A 23,743-nucleotide genomic window follows, 5' to 3' on the forward strand; every position below is an offset into this window, starting at 1 on the left:
TCTGTCTAGCCAATAGCTACAGGCCCTATACACCATCCGTGCTGTCCAGCATTACATACACCCACACACTCCACATCTGTATGTTAGACTCCACATCAATAGCCATGTCCAACATTATCTTTGCCATGCACCCCATCTCTTTATACTCATGTCTACTCTCTACATCTGTCTGTCAATCCCACTGGTCCTTTGCCAACACCTTTCTCTGCATACTCCGCTGTACTTCTACATTCCACCACCACGTGTGTAGGAGCAGTCACCATCTGGGGAGCATGTCAACCAGTGTCTGATTGAGTATAGTAGGTCACAGGTGCGTTAATGTAATGTTGAGTATGAGTACAAATAGGAGCATCCACTGAGGGCAATCGGAAGGCCATCTCCACATGTCTGTGGTCTCACAGGCAACTATCCAACCCACCCTGTAATGGAGGTCAGCCACATCACATACACACACACCATAGCTACAGATGACCAGCTTCAGACATGTTTAGGACAAACATCACCCCCCGGCTCAACATCAGTGTAGAAGAATATGCACACCACATGCACCCCTACCCTCACCATTAATCAGGTGCAAACTGCCTACTTACACATAATGCTATGCATATCCATACAATTCTGCTAGGTACTGGAGTATTATTTTATGTAATGTTGTGACTACTGATACTCATTACTAGTGAGCTGTCTCTGTAAATAATTATGGCCAATGTCTGATGTCCTGTGATCTGTTTTTCCCTGTTTATGTCTTTCAGGTGTGATGCAGAGGCTTCCAGCCTATGATGTCCAAGAGACAGCAGCCATAACTGAGGCCATCCTGGAACACTACCACATCTTTTTCAGTTGGGGTTGCCAACATCAGCAGGAGAGGACAGCTCTCAGGAAAGACCTCAGACAGAGAGCGAACACCTTGGGGAACCATGGCCGCACGTAAGAACAGGTCAGACACAGAGCAACTGACCTGATACAGAGTGCACGGCAATGGGCTGCTGCTGTGGCAAGGGGCTGTTCTGCTACTGGTGGGGGGTCAGCCAGAGAGGCCCCACTTACAGCAATGGAGGAACTCCTTGCCAACATGTATATATGTATGGAGATGCATATATGTGGACAAATCTATACTAATACATATATATATATATATATATATATATATATATATATATATATATATATATATATATATATATATATTTATATATAGAGAGATGTACATCCACATGTATATCCACATATATGCATAGATACATATATATAGAAAGGTGAATACATATATATATATATATATATATATATATATATATATATATATATATATGTATATGTATACATAAATATACAGAAATATACACATAGCTACAAACACATGCAATCTGAGGGTCATGTTGCTGCACACTAGACGTCTACATCTGAAAATGCACTCACTGGACGTATTCCTTAAAATAGAGAACTATGACATCTGTGTTGTGACAGACACCTGGTTAAAGGCAGCAGGAAGCACCACTGCACTACCAGCTTATTACCGATTCTACATCTCTTGGCTGCAGCACTGTGACTGAGGCTACAAAGCTAGTGGTGCTTCCATATTCATTAAGGATCTGCAAGCATAGCTAACATTGGGTAGGACAGTGGATTAGGCTGTAGCCTGCAATAGGTCCCCAAACATGTCCAAGCACTCACACTGCATGTCCCTAAACACCCTGGAGGATAATATTGTACAACCTAACACTCACATACTGGTTGACTTCGACTACCCCACCATTAACTGGGAAAGCTACTCATGTACCAATGCACATACCCATCACATCGACCTGGTCCTTCCTAACATGGGCGACTGTTGCTCGACACCAATAGACAACACCCCCTTGTTATGTCTGAACACAAATGAATCACTTTTGGAAATCCCATGGCCCTCCCATGCCCCCTGCACAGGTAACTACCATGAAAAGCCTTTCTAATGCTGAATATGGCCTCATAACAACAGAGGTGGCTAACCTCATGGCAGCCTTGCAAATGGAGACTAGGTGCATGACAGCTGAATCAAACAACAATGCACTATGAACATGTACACACTTGCATGGGTACTGCCATACCCACTACAACCAGGACCTTCACCTCCAATAAAATGAAGCTGATCTGGGAGTCCCCTGTCATACAGACACTGTACAACAGAAGGAGGGAACTGATATGGAATAACGTGAAGTCCCATGACTGGAAACTAACCCTTATCAGCCTCAATTGAAGGTTGAGATCCCTCATCAAATACTACAAAGTTAGCTGTGAGAACAGAATTGGTGCACATAGTGAAGACAACCACAAGATCTCATACAGTTATGTTAAGAATCCCCATGGCAATAGCAAGATTTGTTCTGAGCTACTAGACAATGGAACCTCCTAGACTGAGCCAACAAATACTGCCAATATACTGGCTGGCATCTTGAGTGAAAACATTATCCCTCACTCCCCCTCAAAGGACCAGTCACAATACCAGTACACTGTCAGGCACCCAGTATTACTGCAGCACAGGTTAAAACATCACTGTCCAAGGCCAAGAATACAGCTTCTATGGGACCTGAGAACATTCATGGCTGTGCTCTACATGAACTACAGAGTGACCTGGCACCTTACCTATGTGCTCTGAAGCACAGCCTCACATAAGACTTTGTCCCTACTGAATTGTACACTGCTACAGTCACCCCTGTACACAAACAAGCTGTAACTACAGACCCTGGGAAATAGCGTCACAACTGCCTGACAAGTCTGTTATGCAAAGCTATGGAATGCATGATCATGCACCTAATAAACAGGGATATGGGAATCTGTAGACTCAGGATCCCACACAGTATACCTTTGTGAAGGGTAGGTCATACCTGCTCATTCCACCAGGTCAACTTCTTGGTGTCAGTCACCTGAGCTGTGGATGAAGGCAAGGTGACACATACAGCCTACATTGATCTGGCCAAAGCCTTTGATAACATTCCCCACTCACTAACTAGGTGGGAATAAAGGCACAAACACAGAGGTAGATTGGACATACTGCTGTCATACACTGAGACAGTTGCAGATGTCACTGGGTTTGTTGTAACATCCTTTATGATGAATATGACATTGGTAATACCCATAGATGTGAGTATTTACTGAATGCTTTCTCCATAGTCCACAACTGATTTAGCATGGGCACCAACTGACTGGTGGACACACAAAACATAACAAGCAGACATGTGGCCAGTCTGTGGACAGTGTGTCAGTGTAGAGGTATGGCAGGGACATATCACTGTGAGTCTTGATGTCACACACTAAATGCATATCCACACAAACTCTGAAAATCTATCAATCCACTATGTGTATAACAGCACTGATGACATAGAATTTGCTCACAAGTCTGGGGATATGTCCCCCATGTTGGTTGGCTGTCTCCACATGTCCTGCCCAGTGACGTATTGCCACCCACTGTATGTGAATCAGTAGGCCACTGCCTTTGTAATGTCCCTCACACAGGCAAGGAAATGGGGCAATGCCCACATTAAGGAATGTCCCATATGTCAGAACTAGCAGCAGTGTCCAGGCCCACAGCACAATACAATGTGGGCACCTACATAATGGTATGGCTATAGCAATACCTGACATCTGTACAGAGGCCAGACAATAAGTAGATAGCCAACAGGTTATACATTAGGATGAATGTTTTGAAGATACATGTCTGAAACTGAAAGGTATGCCATTACCACATGACAGCAGTCCTCAATGACATTTCCAAAAAACAGTAGTCTATGGTTAATATCAACATATCAGATCAATATCCAATAGGAGATACATATAAACATACAGCTCAAACACCAATAACAAGCTAGTCAGTACTCAGAGTCCAGCTTTGCATGCAGGGGTGTATGGTTCCAGTACTACAATCTGCAATCTTCTCTTACATGTAAAATCCCTGTTATAAGTACTAACATAATGATACAATATGTCACCAGTGCACTGTAGCTGGTGTAACATGCAAGTATGACTCTATATAACCTGGGATACTACCCATGTATGAAACAAATCCAAACAGAAAAGATTGTGGTCCTACCCATGTATACCCAGGTGTCCCATACAGTATACTCACACCCCTTGCAACTGTAATGACAGCACATAGAAGCATGTTATGTACAGGAAATGAAATACACTTATTAAAGGTGTGATTACCCTGATAATTTATCAGACTGGAATGTTATCACTGGTTACCAGAGTTGAGCTATGTTTAGCAGGTGTAAGCATTGCTAAAATGTAAATGCTAAGCAGATTTGCGCACTGGTAACCGAAGCTGACACTATGCAAGCGCCTACTCATTTAACTGTACATTAGCAGTGCTTAGCTTCATGCAAACCTGTGCAAACCTGCCTAAAGCCACTTTAAAGCACCTTAATCGCCCTGTCTCCATCAACCCTTTTTCTGCCCAGCAATAAAATAAACAGGCCATGCAGTTCTTGAACCCAGGACCCTGTACACTATAGTCACAGCACTTAACTACTAAGCCATCTGAGCTGTGAAAATGTCTGTTGGTTTTTCAAATATATCATTCAGTACACATACTGAATAGTAGTGAACAACTGCTTTGACTACTACAATAGTTTAGTACTTGTAAGTTAAAATAGTGTTGAATCAGTCATGTTCTTATATGCAAATATACACATTTCAGATTAATATGGTGGGATACATCTGAGAAGGTATATACAAAACTCATGTTTACACATAAAAGGATATATATATATATATATATATATATATATATATATATATATATATATATATATATATATATATATATATATATATATATATATATATATATATATATATATATATATATATATATATATATATATATATATATATATATATATATATATATATATATATGCATATATATATATATATATATATATATATATATATATATATATATATATAGATATATATATATATATACATACATACATATTCATAGACAGATATATATATATATATATACATATATATCTCTCTCTCTATATATATATATATATATATATATATATATATATATATATATAGATATAAATATATACACACACACATATATATGTATATACATATATATATATATATATATATATATATATATATATATATATATATACATATATCTATCTATGTACATATATATATATATATATATATATATATATATATATATATAGCTATAGATATATACACACACACGCATATATATGTATACATAACATATGCCCATGACACGTAATGGAGTCATGCCTCAGCACCATAACTCTCAACCTCTTAGTGCAAGGGAACATAATGTATGCATTGCAGTTATAAATGTAGAATGTTGCTACAATGACAGGGGTTGTGTCGATATACATGTTGAGAAGGAAGGCTCTTCTGAAACTGACATATACGCCATCAGTTACTGACAGTCATCATAAAAGCATCATAGTAAAGTACCACACAAATCACAGTTATGATCCTGTGGAATACAGACAAAAATGAGCAATACGCATGGACAGTCTGAAACAATCTGGTCAGTCAGAAGGTATACACAGAACTCCTTAGTGCAAGAAATGTGGAACACGCCTGACAAAGGGAATGTTTAAAGCCATGGAAATGGGGATATATCACACATACTGGGCTAGATAAGCTCACACAGTTGATGCATTCACACCCTCTTGTCTGTCCTAACACAGATTTACTGGAGGAGCACAGGTCTCAAGCCACATACTTCCCACTAGTTAGTGACATACATCTTCACAGCAGCCCACTGCTTTGTCCAAAATACACAACACATATGGTGGCCAGGCAACAGTTCTTCTGACAAATATCTGGACATAACATCACATTAGAGTAAATACACTGAGCTGCTAGGCATGTCACCAAGCACTGTCTACACTACAGGCCGACTGCCACAACACTAACCCAATTTACCTCCGGGGGAATACACATGTAATTGCAAATATAGCAGGCACTACAGGCATGTAACAGCACAGAGTAACAGACACCAGCATGAAAGTCTATATCCACAACCAATCTCAACACACTCACAATCACATAATGGTAAGCCTAAGTAATAGTACATTATATGGACTGTGTGAACAACAGCCATCATCATGTTTGCCACTCACACACTAACCCTACATATACTGACCCAATTAACAGTGCAGTCTGATGCCTGACTGTGATATGGGACATGTCTCCGTCTGGCCCTACAAACATATAGACTGATAGGGTATGAGAAACTGGAGCAGCATGCAATGTTGTATAGAACAGGACCAAGAACAATGACATCTACCTCAGTCTGTACACAGGCCAAATAACATGATCACAATACAATGCTACATAATACAAACACTCTGTCAACAATCACCATAAGTACACAGACCTCTCTACTGCACAGAGTACAACAGAATGTCCAGGTTTTATCCTCAAATATTAGGCTTCCTATACATTACATGTCTGGCAGTCTGATATATCACTGGCTTGAGATCAGGAATTATATCAGTAAATAATGGAAAACTGTACATATCCACCACTTACTGCATGACATATTAACAAAGGGTGACAGACTTGGGGGACAGAGGCAGAAACACAAGGTCAATATTGACATATTGCAGTTATAAACTGAGAAAATTGCTGGTGTAACAGTGTTTGCTGTGACATATCTCTTCTGAGGGATATGAAGTCAGTAACACACATGGATGTTACCATTTACTGACTACAATCATCAGAGTATACTACTGCATTTATAAAGACAGAAAATGTGTAAATGACACACCAAATCTAAGACTCCTAACTCTGGCCAATCTGCAGATAGCCCTACAGGTGAGAGTTTTCTCAACCATGTAACACTGTCATACCAAACTTTAAATCATGCAGAAAAGACAAATCCACACAAGCCCTGTTAAACCAACATTATGTCAAATGTAGGACAGCAATACTTACATTCTGTCCCCATGTCTGGAACATCCCCCTCCAGTTTGTTGGCCTGGCTCCATGGTGTTTGTTGTAAGAGGTATTTCCAACTACCCTCTGTGATGCTGTTTGTCACACAACCACATGAAGTCCTGCTCACAGTGAAGGAGAAGGGCCACCACCTACTTGCAATGCTTACTTATAGGAGTGTTTTCTATGCAATTGGCTATAGGAATGATACCACAGTTGTTCCACATGCAATTAGCAGGTGGTTGACTCCAATTTATGCACAGGCCATCAGCTGATCATGAGCATTACCTACCAATGGCAAGCTCCTACCTATGCAAAACAGATGCATTTTTCCACATCTACCAGACAGGGGGAAAGAGAGCGAGAGAGAGACAGAGGGAAAGAAAGAAAGGATGAAAGAAAGAGCCAAGCATATTTGTGTATAGTCTGTGGGTGGAGAGAGATCTCTGGGTATTATAATGGTTGCTTATATATACATTTATGGCTGTGGACTGTCTACAGCAACCTCTATGGTGTTTGACAACTGTTGGCCTTGTAATGTGTCATTGGGACATATGGGTCCTCAATATGAAAATGCAGCAAAACTCACCCTAAAATGAATCCTGTTATTACACATTCACACCAACACCACACAGGATACTGCTGACACACACACATGTGCACACACACACACACACACACACACACACACACACACACACACACACACACACACACACACACACACACACTCACTTGCCAGTACTGTGTTTTAAACCCTACCTAGTTATGTATTGATACTACAGTGTTACGCTGTTATTGCTGGTGCCAAGGTGCTTATATATTGGAAAGTTGTCCAAAGGTATCTTTGAAGGTGAGTGACATCAGCTATAGTGCTAAAAGATGGGAGAGGGAAGTGTGAATGACCACAAAATCAGGTGTCAACAAAGACGCACACAGTCTCACAGTTGCCAGGACCAGGAATAGAACTCCTACCTAATTAGTTTGCTACAGTAGGGTATTATGCAGTTATCACAAGCACCACAGAGCTTATATGCTGAAGAGCTGTCCAAAGGTATCTTTGAAGGTGAGTGACATCAGCTGCAGTGCTAAAGGAGGGGAGAGGGAAGTGTAGGAAGTGTGAATGACCACAAAATCAGGTGTCAACAAAGACACACACATTATCATAGTTGCTAGGACCAGGATTTGAACTCCTACCTAACTAGTTTACTACACTATGGTATTATGCAGTTATCGCAAGCACCACAGAGCTTATATGCTATGGTATTATGGAGTTATCTCAAGCGCCACAGAGCTTATATGCTGAAGAGCTGTCCAAACATATCTTTGAAGGTGAGTGACATCAGCTGCAGTGCTAAAGGAGGGGACAGGGAAGTGTAGGAAGTGTGAATGACCACAAAATCAGGTGTCAACAAAGACATACACACACTAATACACTCATTATCACAGTTGCCAGGACCAGAATTAGAACTCCTACCTAACTAGTTTGCTATACTACAATATTATGCAGTTATCGCGAGCACCACTGAGCTTGACTTGGCCAAAGGGTTATTTCAAAGTGACTGACATCAGCAGGAGTGCTAACATGGGCAATGGAAGTTGCAGTGTGTGTGAATGGGCCAAAAATCATTCCTCTGGAAACACACACACACTCAGTCACACACAACTTTACATTTGACAGGACTAAGTATACAAATGTTACATGAATACTGATTTATACTGTCATCTTACACAGTCATCACAAGCACCACAGACACTACAGGGCTGAGGGCTACCAAAAGGAATGTGTACAGTGATTGACATCAGCACATCATGTGATATCAGCTAATTGGATGTGTAGTGGGTGGGAAAGGCCTCATAATGGAATTCTCTCTGTCACTGTCTGTCTTTCTCTTCCCCACATCTCTGTGTGTGTATGTTTGATATATTATAGTGTGTTGGCCTTGGATATGTGTGAGTATTCCTATCCAATGTGTGTGTGAAGCATGAAAGGTTACAATTTGGTGTGTGTGCACAGACATCTGCGAATGACAGATATGTATAGTCCACTGTGTTGTCCGACATAGGCTTCATTTCTCTAAGTGTAGGAGCATTCCCAGTATGACCTTCTGTATTGCATGCATGAATCCATTCCAGGTAGGCTTGTTCTCCAGTCCAGGATTTGGTGTTCTTCACATACAGCTAGCAACCTGTTTCTGCAGGATATCTGTAGATAGGTTGACAGTATGGAGTCACAATGGGCGACAGATAGGGGGATACTGTAACTATTGCTGTCTGTGCTGCTTGTGTTACATGGTTGGTGTTAGCAGAGATATTCAGACATATGTACTATTTTACACTGTGATGCATTGTCATCAACTAATGACAGATATAATTATTTGCTCACAGTTATTTACTGGGGAATACCAGATGAATGAAGCTGAGTCCAGTATTGTGGTCCACAGCCTACACATTTTTGCACACTCCTGCCATTCTTGGAGGGGTAGCTACAGACACTTGCTGATGGGTCTGTGTAAATGGTCCAGCACCTTGGTACTATGGTGTCTGAAGATCCCCTTCTTGTACATATATTGACTTAACAGAATGTCCATATCCTGCTGTGGCAATACCTCTCAGGTGTACAGATTCACCCAGGTTACCCAGAGGCAGTGCTCATACATCTGGTTAGTTTCCCTTCACATTGTGGTTTACGAGCAGTTTGGAGCCACTCATTACTGAGTTTGCAGGCAGGGATAGTATGGGCACACATCAGAGTTTCAGACTTCACACACCCCATGATGTCCATGTGTCTACACCCCCCCTCCATTATTCTATACTCTTCCTAATATTATGCGAGCGATATCTGAGAAGTATCCCTATAGATGACCCTTCATCCCAGCAGTATTTATGGATTGGGTCACAGTTCATGCAGTGGGATATGGGGGCATGCTACTGGGATTTGTCAATATGGCCTTGCATTTGTGTTCTGTTGACTGTGTTAGGTTGTTAAATGTGACGTTGTGAGATACCATACATTGGTACTACGGGTGAGGCACAAGCCTTTGACAGAGGACTGTAGGCCATTTGGTAGTGATGCAAGCCATCTGTAGCAGGCCACTGCATTCTGTCACACCTACATTCCCAGGCTGCAAGTCAGTGGATTCCCCTGGAGTGACAGGGTAAGTGTGCAAAGTGTTAATGGCAATAGTTCCTGTCCATATTGACCCATTGGTCTGGATGCAGTCAGGGCGCTTCTTATAGCTAAGGACACACCTGCATAGGACAGCTCTTCAGCATGCTGCATTCTGTGGGTATTCCCATACAAAAGTGGGGTCATGCTGTACTCATTCCCATCAGCAAGGATGTGACCTGTGATACACCTGTGGCTGATGGTGGGGTGAGCTGAGTGCATGTGTGATATGGAAGCTACTTGCAACTGACTCACAGATATACCTGGGACATTCCCCATATGCTGCCTTGTGTAGAGACATAGGCAGTCTCACATTACTTCATAACTGTGCCTTTTGTGGTCTGCCAGTGACTGGCCAGACTACATCAGTATTCCATTCTACACAGACAACTAATATACTGCTAATCTGTCTCTACAATTCCAATGTTGTTTGCAGCTGACAGTTAAATTGTATGCACTCTATCTAGGGTACTTCCACCTATGTACTGTGCATATGTATGGGCCCACATTCATGGCATGTCCATCTTTCAGACAGTGACAGATATTGATATCTGGACAGTGAGTATGGATGACTGATGGCATGGGTATTGCTGAGAAGCATTGTGTTTGGCACTGCAGTTGTCAGAACATGGCCCTGTCAACCACAGTACTGACCATAGGCCACCAAGACACAAACCTCCATGCCTACATGCTGACCACTTCCAGACAATATTGAACACACAACCTAACACACAGACCCCTGCATATTGCACACATGCAATAATCTATCCCATAGATTGGACCAGCTTGGATAATCTGTGCTCCACTGATACTACTCCTCACACTTATATGTTACTGCATTTGTACATGGGATTGTTGGGGTGGGGCACACCTGACAACATGCTATAACTGTACTGGTATGTCAGGTACTCTGTTGGCTTCCACATCATTTTGTATTCTGACCTCTCATGCAAACTGGAGGCATATTAGTGGAGTACAGCTCTTAGGTTTTATTGATCTACATTTCAGTTTCAGACTTCTTACACTTCAGAACTAACATACAACTGCCAGACCTCTTGCAGTCTGTCTGTGTAGGTCTGGAGGGGGGCTGTTTACCATTGCCATCAGTTGGAGGCTTTAGCCCAGCCTTTCTTTATGGTCATCTATACCTGTCCTGCTGGCTGAGGCTGGTGGTGGGTATGTGAGCCTCACTGACATGCATGTGTGTGTCCTATAGACACACATCTGGGCCACCACATGTACTGCAGTGAGATTTGTCACCTTGTCTAGTACTGCCTACTTTGTTGATACCAGTATTTGTTATGGATTTCATGTTGCCCATATAGGTGTCCAGTATCTGCTGCCATCCCATTCAGCCATCCAATTCCCCTGCATGCTCGCATCCATACCATACATACAACTATCAGAACATACTACTCCATTCAGTAATTGATAGAAAGAGTGACTTACATTGTGGCTGGGCTAGTATTGAGGACAGTGCTGGAGGGCTGACTATGTCGGATGCACATAGTACACTCCCTATACATGGTAAAGCACAGGTAGTGTCATGTTTGGCATCACTTTTACTGTATGTGTATGGAGTCAGAGAGAAGTGTCATTCCCTGGGTCCCTACCGTGTCAGTGTATATGCTATGCATTGCCTCTTTGCCAAGGCCTGGGCATACTGGGCACACCTCTTTCTGCCTACATGGGCAGGCTCAGATGGTTCCTCCTCTGAGTCTATCTGTGCCTGTGTTGGCCTTGGCAATGGTGGGGGGGCTTTGTGGCCTTGACCCATGCTGTTGTTGCTGCAGCTGTTTCCGCAGGATCATATTGTGTAGCATGGCACATACTAGGAACATTTGTGTACATGTAGGTGGAGAGTACTGCAAGGCTCCACAGGATATGTCCAGGCAGCGGAACCATGACTTGAGCATCCCAAACACATGCTCTATTATGATTCTGGTTTGTGCATGTGCCTCATTATGGAGTTCTTGTTCAGGTGTGTGTGTGCATTTCTGAGAGGTGTCATCAGCCACGGCTCCAGTGCGTGGCCAGCAGCCCCCACTAGGTGGCCATATGGGATGTTCCCACTGGCAAATGACTGGTACAGCTGTGTCATATCCCAGATGTTGTAATAGCTTCCAGGGCAGCCAGCACACATATTCAAGATAATGCCCTGGGCATCGCACATGACCTGGCAGCTGATGGAGGGGAAGCCCTTGCAGTTTATGTAAACCCTACCCCACTTGCTGGGTGGTGCTTTGATGTGTATGTACGTGCAGTCTATAGCACCCACTACCTCAGAGTACTCTGCTATTTGGTGGAAAAGACACATACTGCTGGTCAACGCCCCACAGTGTATCCACTGAGATGGGTTCCCCTCTGTTGGTTCCATGTGTGAGGTGGGCCGGCACAGCTCAACAATTTGCTGTAGAATGTCCCTGTCCACCCTATAGTGCTCCACTATCTCCAGCTCATGTAGGCCCTGGTAGGTTACCCTGGGTCTGTACACTCTTCTCCTCCTCCACACTGTGGGATGGTCATCAGCATTCACATCCTCACCACCCTCAGCCTCTTGCACATATTGATGTATGAAAGCAACAGTAGCCCCTATCATTTTGTTAGTTTTGTCAGATAAAATTTCCCTGTCTCTGTACACCGGTGGTGCAGAGTTTGTGGGAAAAACCAGAGTGAAAGTGGTTTGCATATTTTATAGTACTGTGCTGGACTGGGCTGCTGCCTGTGTAATTGGCTGATTCTGATACATTCCACCTGTCAGCTATTCTACTTCTCCTTGACTACCTTCCTACTGCTGTTTTCCCTTCCTATTGCCTTCCTGTTTGAGCCCTGAGGCACGTTGCACATACCCAGTGCTCAGATGTGAAATGAGATGCTATTTCCTGTTTTTCCTTTTTTTTTTTTTGTTAAAAACCTGTGTGCGGTGCATGCACCTGTTTAAGCAGGGAAAACAATGTGAGACACATCCCCTTCCCTAGCTCTGCTTAGTTAAGAGCAAACACGGGCCGCAGGGCTCCAATAAGTTTACACCAAGCATGACACACCCCCTACTGAAGTCATCCTTTTGTCCTGCCTACATGGCTCTCTATTCCTGCACCTGCACGATTATGTGCAGGCTTCCACTAGGTAGAAATCTGTGATTCAGTACAGGTCCCTTCATTTGCATACCCCAGTGTGCAGGTCCATAGTTACATTTCCCAAGCACACTCTTTTTCCTTGGCAACCAATGTTCTCTTGTCTTGTTTACATTCTACCTGCCATTGACTATAATGGCAGAATGCATATTTCTGTTTAATGGCAGTTTTTCCCTTTTTTTTTTCCGGCACCTTTGTGTTTGGCGTGCCGCTGCCCTTAGCTTAAACGGCCGAGATCGGACAAAAAAAATAAAAGTTTTATTTTTAAAAGAATTATGTGGGTTTTCATGCTAATAGTCTTATATTTGGCCTTTGGCTTGTCTGTTCTACATAATACATGCTTTTCATGAGCTGTCATGCCTCCATTTTCTCAGATGCCAAAATGTATTCGGCTACTAGCTGAATACATTTTTGTACTAATACTGTTCCTATATGGAATCCGTTCAACTTGCTGGATCACACAATCACATCATTTGCTTGGTTTTCACCAGCAAATGAGGTGATTTGCATACTGAATGGAATTCCATACAGGAACAGTATAGGGCCACTCCTGCACGCGAAAACAGCTCTATCCTGGATCGTAAGGCATCCATATTGTGTGCAGCAGCTGCTATACTGTTCCTGCATGGAATTTGGCCATTTGTGAATCTGGCCCAATGTATTAATGAAGGAATTGTACCAAAGAGTCTTCGTATATACAAATATACTAACAATGTGATTGCTGGTAGTGTATTTCACAATGAATTGATAGAAATTTTTAAATAGATGCGGACTGGCAGTATTAAAAGCTATGATAAAGGAAAATGACAGGGTTAAAGAAGAAATGCAAAAGAAATAAAATTATTAATAAACAATTAAAAACTATTTAATGTTTACTACTGATAGAGAAAAAAGAGGTGTTTTAATATCAGACCAGGTATTGGTGCTAAATGTGAGGAACTAGTGAATAGAAAGCTAAGGAAACTTGAAAGAGACATAAATGATTACAAAAATAATTTAAGTTACCCCAAACTAAAAATCTCTAGGGAAATGAGAAATATTTGTATAATGAAAATATAAGGGGAGGTACAAAAGAAAATGTACAGATTGGTGAGAATGTAAATGATCTGGATGATTTTTCAGGGCAACTGCCCATAAGAAGGTTGGAAAGGATTAGGAATAAAAATAATAACCAAAATCAGTATCAAAATTCTCACTGACAAGGGCGGAGAAGGGGGAGATATTAAATAGTGATAATTTAGCCCTTCCTACCCTGAATAATGATGTTATAAATAAGGACAATGTGAATGAATTTAAGTTCACTAGTAATGGTTTCACCATTTACAATTTTAGTGATGTTGAACTCAAAGAGGAACATTTCAGCCTGTTGTCAAAGGGACTGAAATATATTCCCCTTAGGAAAGGGGATTTGGCTAGAACCATTTTGGATGTGAAAATGTTTATAAGAAAGGTTAACTTAGGTGTGGTACTACCCCAGGATAATAGACCAAATTCCAATCAGTTGAAAAAGAAAATAACTTATAACCCCCACACAAACACCTTCAAGTCAAAAACTTTGAATGGATTGTGGAAAATGAAATTAGGAAAGGTTATTCGAGTGTGAAGTTTAAAGAGAACTTAGATCTCAAGGAAAGGGATATTTTATCAGAACTTAGGAGTAATAAACAAACCAGAGTTATGAAGCCAGATAAGTGAGGGGGAATGGTTTTGATGGATGCCTTGGTTTATGAAGGGAAAATGAACAATATACTGATGGATACAAGTAAACATACAAGGATCATTGTGAAAGGACAATGTATTTGAGCAAGCCATATGACATCTGAAGAGGCAGAATTTGATGTTGAAATCAATTTCTTGGAGAATTTATTTTTGGCAAGAAAATAATCCCAAAAAGTTAATTGATGAAGCAAGAATGGAGGTTTATGAGGATAGAAGAGGTAGGATTAAACCGATATTAGGAGAAAATTTAACTGACAGGATGAATGAGATACAAAAATGGACAGAAGACTATGGAAATGCAATAGTTTTGGAATATAATGCTAGTGCAGAGGCAACTAGGAGTGTATTTGAAACTGGATGGAATAAATTTATGGGTTTTACTGACCTGACAGGCATTTCCAGAGATACATTAAATTTGCTTATAAAAATTCTCAGAATTTGAAAAGTTTCATGGAAAATAGTGTGAATGATTTCAATAGACGAAGGAAGGGTACTTATAAGTGTGGGCATGGTTCCCAATGTATCTATATAGCCAATATAGAAGATTTTTTCTGGGTAGTAGAAACAGAAGGCTTAACAGCATGGGATTTTGTTACCGTGACTATAGCGGTTTAATATATCATGGAGTTTGTGAAGTGGGTCAGTCTTTCTATATTGGAAAGATGGAAAGACAACTAAGAAGAAGAATATATGAACATTGTTATGATGTTCAGACAAAAAAAAGAAACAAATGCATTATACAAACATACTTCGCAATGTCCACATGCAAGATACACATTTTTTATTGTTTTAGAGGGTGTAAAAAGAGAAATGAGAGGGGGTCTTTGGGAAGAAAAAATTGAGTATAAAGAATTGTGGTGGCAGATAAGTTTGCAAGCCACACTCTCTCCTTATTTAAATGAAAATATTTCAGTTACACTCCTACTAAAGATGAGAGCTCGTAAGTTATAGTTTTAAATACAAATTACATTTTCTTTCACTGTTTTAGCCTGTATATAAATCACAGTTTCTTAAGTTGCTTGCTATGTATGTATGTTTTTTTTCTGAATAATTCACATTTTAGCTACAAGATGGAGCGCCTGTCCTAGGTTTTAACATTTTTTTTCATGTTCACCAGCTCATTCACTTTCATTCATTTTAAACTCATTTACAATTTTATATATATATATTTTTTTTTTCAATAATCATTTTTTATTATTTTTCACAACCATATTACAAATTCACACATTATATACAATATATACAAAATGCTTCCATTGGTTAATTTCACATATATATCAACCTCATGTATTGATCAAAAGTACAGCACTAACAATCAAAAGGAAAATATATGAGACAATAGGTAGTGAGAAAAATATTTATGATGGAAAAGGAAATTTCTTTAAGTTAGCTTGGTAAAGTATTAGTACAAGTAAATACAGAATCAGCTGCATGAACAGATGGAATAGGGTATGAATGCACAAACATTTAAGGAATTGGCAAAAAAATACTTTATAAGGTTTTTAATGAATGGTTAAATGAAGTTTTTATGTGCAAAGAATCATGTAGTGGAATACTTCAATTCATATTGAAGAAGGAATACAGAAAACAATTAAAAACCTGGAGAATAATGAATATAAGATTTTTGTGAAAATGATCCAAAACAGATTTCAAACTAAAATGGAATTATCATGGAAGATAGTATAAATAGTATAAAGGGGAAGAGTTGTCAAGAATTATTAATGCTAGAGAAATTATGGATGATATTATGAATAGAAAAAAAGAATAAGCAAAAATTATGATAGAAGACATTAATAAGGCATTTTGTACAATTGGACTTGAAATATTATGGGTAATAATGAAAAGTGTAATATAAGTGAGAGAGCTAGGAAATTATGTATGTCAGCGTATAGTAATAATAAATTAAAATTAATTATAAATGACTGGTTAAGCCAAGAGGTACATATGAAGAGTAGTGTAAGAGAGGTTCATAGGTTGGTACTAGGCTATCAACCCTAGGGCCTATACAAGCCTAGCCATAATAATTCCCTGGCCATTTCTTCCCACACTATTTACTTCCCTGGACCCTTGTCTAGCAGGGTGACTGACGTGATCCCTGGGGTGAATTTTCTTTCTCCCATCCAATTATCAAGGTTCCTTTTTAAGAGGACCAAAGAGGTGCTCTGCTTGACATGTATGGGCAGTCTATTCCAGTGTCTAAAGAGTCTCTGGGTCAGGATCCTATCCTTGCAGCATGTTTTGTTTATTGTGATGACAAGATTTAGATCCCTGGAGCGTGTGGCTCTGAGGGATTGGGATTTCTGTAAGTGTAGCATGTCCAACAGCTCTGGGTTTGACATGGCCTTGTATGTTAAGCAGAGATCGCCTCGGAGTAGACGATATGCGACAGAGTATAGCTGGAGTTTTTTAAGGCGGTCAGCATAAGGCATCTGCTTTAGACCTGCGATTCTTTTAGTGAGGTATTTCTGCAGCCTTTCCAGTTGTTGCAGATGTCTTGAGAGGTACATACCAATGGGGCATTGTATTCTTTAATGGGTCTAATGAGGGATGAGTACAGTGAGGGATTTCCAATGAGTTGTATACTTTTTGCATTAGTTATGAATGTGATAGTATATGAAATAAATTACAAAATGAAGGAGGTGGGGTATGTAGCACCTGGAAATTAAGAATTCTGGTTCTTTTACCATATGTAAATGACATAATAATAACTGCAAAAAAATAATAAGTAATAATTTGCACAAATGAGTATCTACAGGTGATAGGGATGGCTTTAAATAAAGAGAAAAGTAAAGGTTTAGGTAATGTAATAAAGATCTGGGGTGTATTTTTTTCAATGAATGACATTTCCTTGTTAGGTATAACATTTGGAAATAAAGATGGAAGTAGAATTAAAAAAAAAGATGAAATAAAATAAACCTGTCTTTTCTGGAGAACATACAAATTATCATTCAGAAAAAAGGCTTATTTGATGAATTCAGTACAATGTGAAAAATAACATATTTAACAAGTATATTTATGTTGCCAACAGTATTTGGAAAGGAATTATTGCAGACATTGTTTTTTTTTATTTTCATTTATATGGGGTTCTAGATTAAACTCAGTAAAAAGAGGACTTTTGTATGTAAATAAAGAGGAAGGAAGTTTGGGGTTAATTAACCCAGTAGTATATGCTGCTTCTTTAAAATTTTCCAAAGAAATGAGGTTCCAGGTACCAAATAAAACCAAATAACCAAGCTGAAGTACCCAGAAAAGGAACAGCCAGCACTAGAAAAGTCTGATGTTTTAATAAAACCAAAAACACACAGTAACACACATTAACGCGTACACTGTAGTACAAAGCATTTTTGTCGGTATTCCAAAGACTTCATCAGATGCAGGACTGAAAACCAACACTCCAGTTTATATACAAGCTCATTTCCTGTTAAAATTACTAAACATTGATTTAAAAAGACAGTAGATAAACTTTAATAAGACATGTAACTTCTTATCTTAAAAAACACTTAAACTACTAAATAAATAGATAAAACCTTAAATATGTTAAAATATATACATTTCTCATCCATAGTAATGTTTGTGTATACAAATATAAAAAATATAACCAGAATATAGTCTAAATCAACCTTAGATTAGATAGAAAATGTACAGAAAAGACAGATTGTTGGCTTGGATTTGTTAATGTTGAATTATTTTTTTTTTTTTTTTTTAATTTTATTTTATTTTTATTTATTTTACATTTGTTGACCGGGCTAGTCTAGCTGGATATATTTCCATTTTCAGTAGAGGCCCGGGGAGAAAAGCTCCACACAGAAATACACATAAAAAGAAAAAAAACCTTACAATTAAAAAGCAATAACAATAATAACAAATGGCAATATAATGTCAAAATAAAAACTTAATTAAAGAAGATATATCAAAAGTATAACTTGTATGAGAAACAAGAAAATAGAAGGATGGCTTGGGACTTTTTACAATTATGTTCTAAATCCTCCAGTACATCATTGTATATGTTCTTTCATATTTTTCTTAAGCTACTTTTTAACATTATATTGCCAATGTAAAAAACATATTTGTATTTTTCTTAAATATGATCCACGATTCAGATCATTTTTTTATAAAATATTCTTATAGTAATATGATCTTTCCATGACTGTACTGCTAACTAACATCCAAATCAATTAGTAAAAATTACAAAGAAAAAAAAAGCCAACATATAGTATTATACCTTAAAGGTCCTGTAATAGAGGCCCATGGGATGTATCCAAATGACCCCTTAAGGACATCAAGTGTTTCAGCTATATGGTTTCTGAATGTCCATGAATTATTACTTTTTCTTTTTAAGTCTTTAAGGATACTTTCAGGCCAATTTGGGTTTTGTCTGTCTCAAAGGTATCCATAAACGTTTGCTACTGAGTCTGAGTATAGGATTTGTCAAGAGGATTTGGTGAGTTTAGTTACAGTGAGGAGTTTATATTTTGCTCTTAGAGTTATGTTTGGGATGTATAAGTTGAGCAATGGACTAAGGACTGGACAGGCTGAGGGTTTGTAAATAATGTAATGTGCAGTTATAAGCTGTAGATAGGAAAGATAGTTGGGGAGATTAAGCTACTGAAGGGAATGCATTAGTGTCAAACTTGATTTTGTTATAGCAGCTTTCAAGTTTGGCTTTTAGGGAAGAGTGTAAATTGGTCAGAATAGGGGCCCCATAACATAGGAAGGGCAAAAGGTTGGGGTTGGAAGTGTAATTTTAGTTGTTTTATTCAGGGAGTGTTTGTTCCTGTATAGCATGGCAAATTTCTATTGGATTTTCTTGATAATATATTGGATGTGGAGATCAAATTTAAGTTTATCATTGATTATGACACCTAATAATTTGGTGTGAGGACCATTTTCAATTTCAGTGTTGATGGAGTAAATCTTAAACCAAACTTTATTATGGGAGTGATATTTTAAGGTAAAGAGGAGAAGCTTGTTTTTTAGGGTTGAGTAAGAATTGAGCCTTGGTAGGCTAGATTTCAATGGAAGTGAATGCTTGTTGGGTTGTCTGCTCACAAGTGTGTTTGGGTAGTTGAAGAGCAGGTGATAGTGGAGTCATCTGCATATTGAATGAGTATATCTTGTCAAGAGAAAGTATGCATGTTATTGATGAAAATATTGAACAGTAAAGACCAAGGATGGATCCTTGTGGCACACTTGTGGAAGTGAGCAAGTATGGTGAGTTGGAGCTTTGCCATTTTGCTGACTACTGCCTGCTAGGTAACTGGAGAACCACTGACATGAGGGAGAAGATAGATCAAGGATAGAAAGCTGATTGATAAGTTCAGAGTGAGAGATCATGTCAGAAGCTTTTGACACATCTAAAAATAATATCCATGAATAATAATAAGGACGCAGATGTACTGTGAGCTGGTCAGAACCCATGTTGTGCATTGGGGATTAGTTTATTTTGTAATAGAAACTGTACAAGTTGCTGTTGAATGCATTTTTCTAGACTTTTAGAGAGATGGACAAGATGGCTATAGGTTGGGAATTTGTTATGTCAATAGAATTACCTCCTTTGTGCAATGGGATAATATGAGGTATTTTCCATAGGTTTGGAATGTTTGACTTTCCAATTTATCTGTTACTAATGGTATTGATTGGGTATGCTATGGTGTCTGCAGCTAGTTTTAGGTAATCTGCGGCCAGATTGTCAGCAGAGGTAGAGCAAGATTTGAGCTTATATAACATTTTTTATTAGACATGTCGGAACATGCTGGTAAGAAAAATGGTCAGGGTTAGATGAGGAAAGATCAGAGAGGTGACAGTTATATGAATAATGAGAAGGGGGTGTCTAAGTGGTGGGGTTTGGGGAATTTAGTGAGGAAGAAGGGGATGCATTACAAGAGTCTGAGGTTAATTTGGCTTATGTATTGGATGAAATATGTGTTGAACTTAGTAGCTGCTTGAAGAGGAGAGGAGTCTGGATATGGGCTGGGGGTCCTTATTAGTTCCAGGGTTGAGTAGGGACGATATAGAGGACCAGAATTTCTTTAGGATTATATTTATGTTTATTTTGTTTGTGAGTATAGTATTACTTTTTATCCCTTGTGACTTTTTTTTTTTTTTTTTTTTATGATGGATACCAGTGTGAATAGTTGTAAATTGTTATCATTTTTGTTTTGCCATGTATGTCATGCTTTGTCTTTCATTAGGAGTTTGCATGATATGGTGAGCCATGTGACAGGATTATTTGTAATTCCTTTTGTAACTGTGGTGCTAAGGTGTTAAGTATATTAGGAAATACTATACTGCAGTATCCTACTGCTTCATTTCATGGAAGACATTTAAGAATGGACTAGTATACAGTTTTAGTGAGGCAGTAAAAGATTCTTTGAGAACAGTTTGTGAGCTTTTTGGAAGTTTTTATTGTTAGTTGAGTTATAGTTCTATGAGCATGGTCCGGTAGGTGATCACTAAAGGAGTCTTGGAGTGTGCCTGTTAAACTAAAAGTAATCAGTATGTCCAGTCGATGATGAATTGTTAGGTACTATTCCTGCCATATTTAGTGTAGAGGAAGTAACAGTGGAGATATGTGTTTTGAGAGTTAGTGTTGATGTGAGAAGAGGAAAAGGAGTAAATTGAGGCAAGAGGGAAGCAGCATGGCTGGAGTGAGGAATGGAGTTTAGATATAGCTGAGAGGAAAAGGAGTGAGAATAAATTTATAGACAAAGCTGCTGTTGTACGGTGTAGAGAGTTGCTGAAAGGAAATGGTTTGGGTTTAAGGAGAGGGACATTCTGATTTGAATGACGTTTACTTTATAGGTGAATAGGTAGAGCATGTGGATTGGTGCAGGAGTATTGGAGGGTGGACTAAAGGGGAGTATAAGAGTACATGAAGTGGGGTGGATGGGATTTCAGGGGGGGTGAAGTCCAAACATAGTAAGGGCTGAATTGAGTGGGATTACATTAGCACTAGTGCAAGTGTAAAAAAAAACAATTCGTAAAAACATTAAAGAACCTAGAAGTTAAGATATATCTAATAGAACAATGTATCAGGAGCTGACTGCAAGTAATTTTGTAGAATTCTGCTTAGTTGATTGCATTCAACACATGTGAAATATATATTTATGAGATGGAAAAAAAGAACAAAAACATATATACATTACAAGTTAGGTCATGCACCTTGTACATTAATTTTGAAGATGACCATTTGTGGTGTTTAACCAGGAGATCTAAAGATGAACTGGGAAAGGAACTAGTTTGGGATTGAAGTGTTGTGCATGCTAATGAGCAAAAAATTGTGCAGTGATTCAGAAACATGTAAATGCCCCACAGCAGCACTGCACCCACTATAGATTTGTACACAGATAGGTGCTCATGTTCATGCAGTGCAAGCCATTGAATAATACTGATTATTGTAAAGGGATGTAATACCAGACATAGCATTTTGTGTTCTCTATGAGAATGAGATAACAGACCATTATTGTGCAGAGAAAGAGACACCATGCAACAAATAGTGGACATGTGTCAGCCTAATCAGCACACCCATGGGAGATGTGGAATACCCTTCCAGTGGACACCATCGTATGTGTGACTTTACATACTCTAGCTAAACAAACTTTTCAGTGAATGACAGTGGACACAGTGAGGCTATCACAAGCATTTGCTTCCATAATACCCTACCAGTTCCTTGCTGCCATGCTTCACCATGTGGGGGGAACATATATGGTTCTCACGTACCCAACAAGAAAGAACAGGCACCACTTAGGACTTCTATGCCATAGCCTGCTTTCCTAAGGCACTGGGGGCCATAGACTGTTCTGACATTGAAATAAAGTCCACACCTGGTGAACTGAAAAAGAAGTATATGAACCATGAAGGGTATGACTATATCAACTATCAGGTGTTCTATAATGCACAAGGCATCATTTACAGTGTATATGAAGGCCACCCAGGCAGTTTCCTCACCTCTCACATATGGCAATCCTGTGATTTATATCAATGGTCTACAAGAGTTAACTTCCACAGTGCCATCTGTTGGATGATTCTGGATACATCCTGGAACTGTGGCTGTTTACACTTATCAGAAATTCACATAACCCAACTGAACAAGGTTACTATCATTCCATATCTCAAATAAGAAATATCATAGGGCATGTATATGGCCTGTTGAATTCACAGTTTTGCTGCCTAAATACATCTGGTGGCACCCTGCTGTATGGCCTTCTTACATCCCTAACTTTCTTCCCTAGCTTTCCTCTTCAAGAAAAATAAGGCACCTGTTCCACAAAAAAAGTATGTTCCACACATAATTTTTAACTTCACAGATATCTGAGTAATGTACAGAAATAGTTTGCTTCAATGTTTCATCAGAGACAGTGTATTGTTTTGACACATTATTCATAATGTCATTCCCACAACAATTAAAAAATAATTAAAATAACAGGATTATTTAGAAAAGAAATTGAGGGATATGTTCCTATCTTAGCCTATTTTTTTTCATCCTTTGTTGTCTAGGCCAGTGAGCTTGTTTACAGGGAATACCCAAGGTAGTATTTAGATTTCGAGGAGAAATGTGGTAAGGGCATCAGGAAACTTCCCCAGTGCTATGGGATCTTTTACATCCACATATGTTGCCACCAACTCAATCAGATGGGACTGCTTTTTAACATCTCATCTAATGCATGTGGGAATATAACCCACAGACTTTTGTACCAAAGTTGAGTGTGATACCTGTTGCACCACTGATAGTGCTTAGTGATGCCTCCATCAT

Source organism: Protopterus annectens, chromosome 7.part1 (genome assembly GCF_019279795.1).
Source record: "Protopterus annectens isolate FY-2018-M chromosome 7.part1, PAN1.0, whole genome shotgun sequence".
Taxonomy (NCBI): Eukaryota; Metazoa; Chordata; order Ceratodontiformes; family Protopteridae; genus Protopterus; species Protopterus annectens.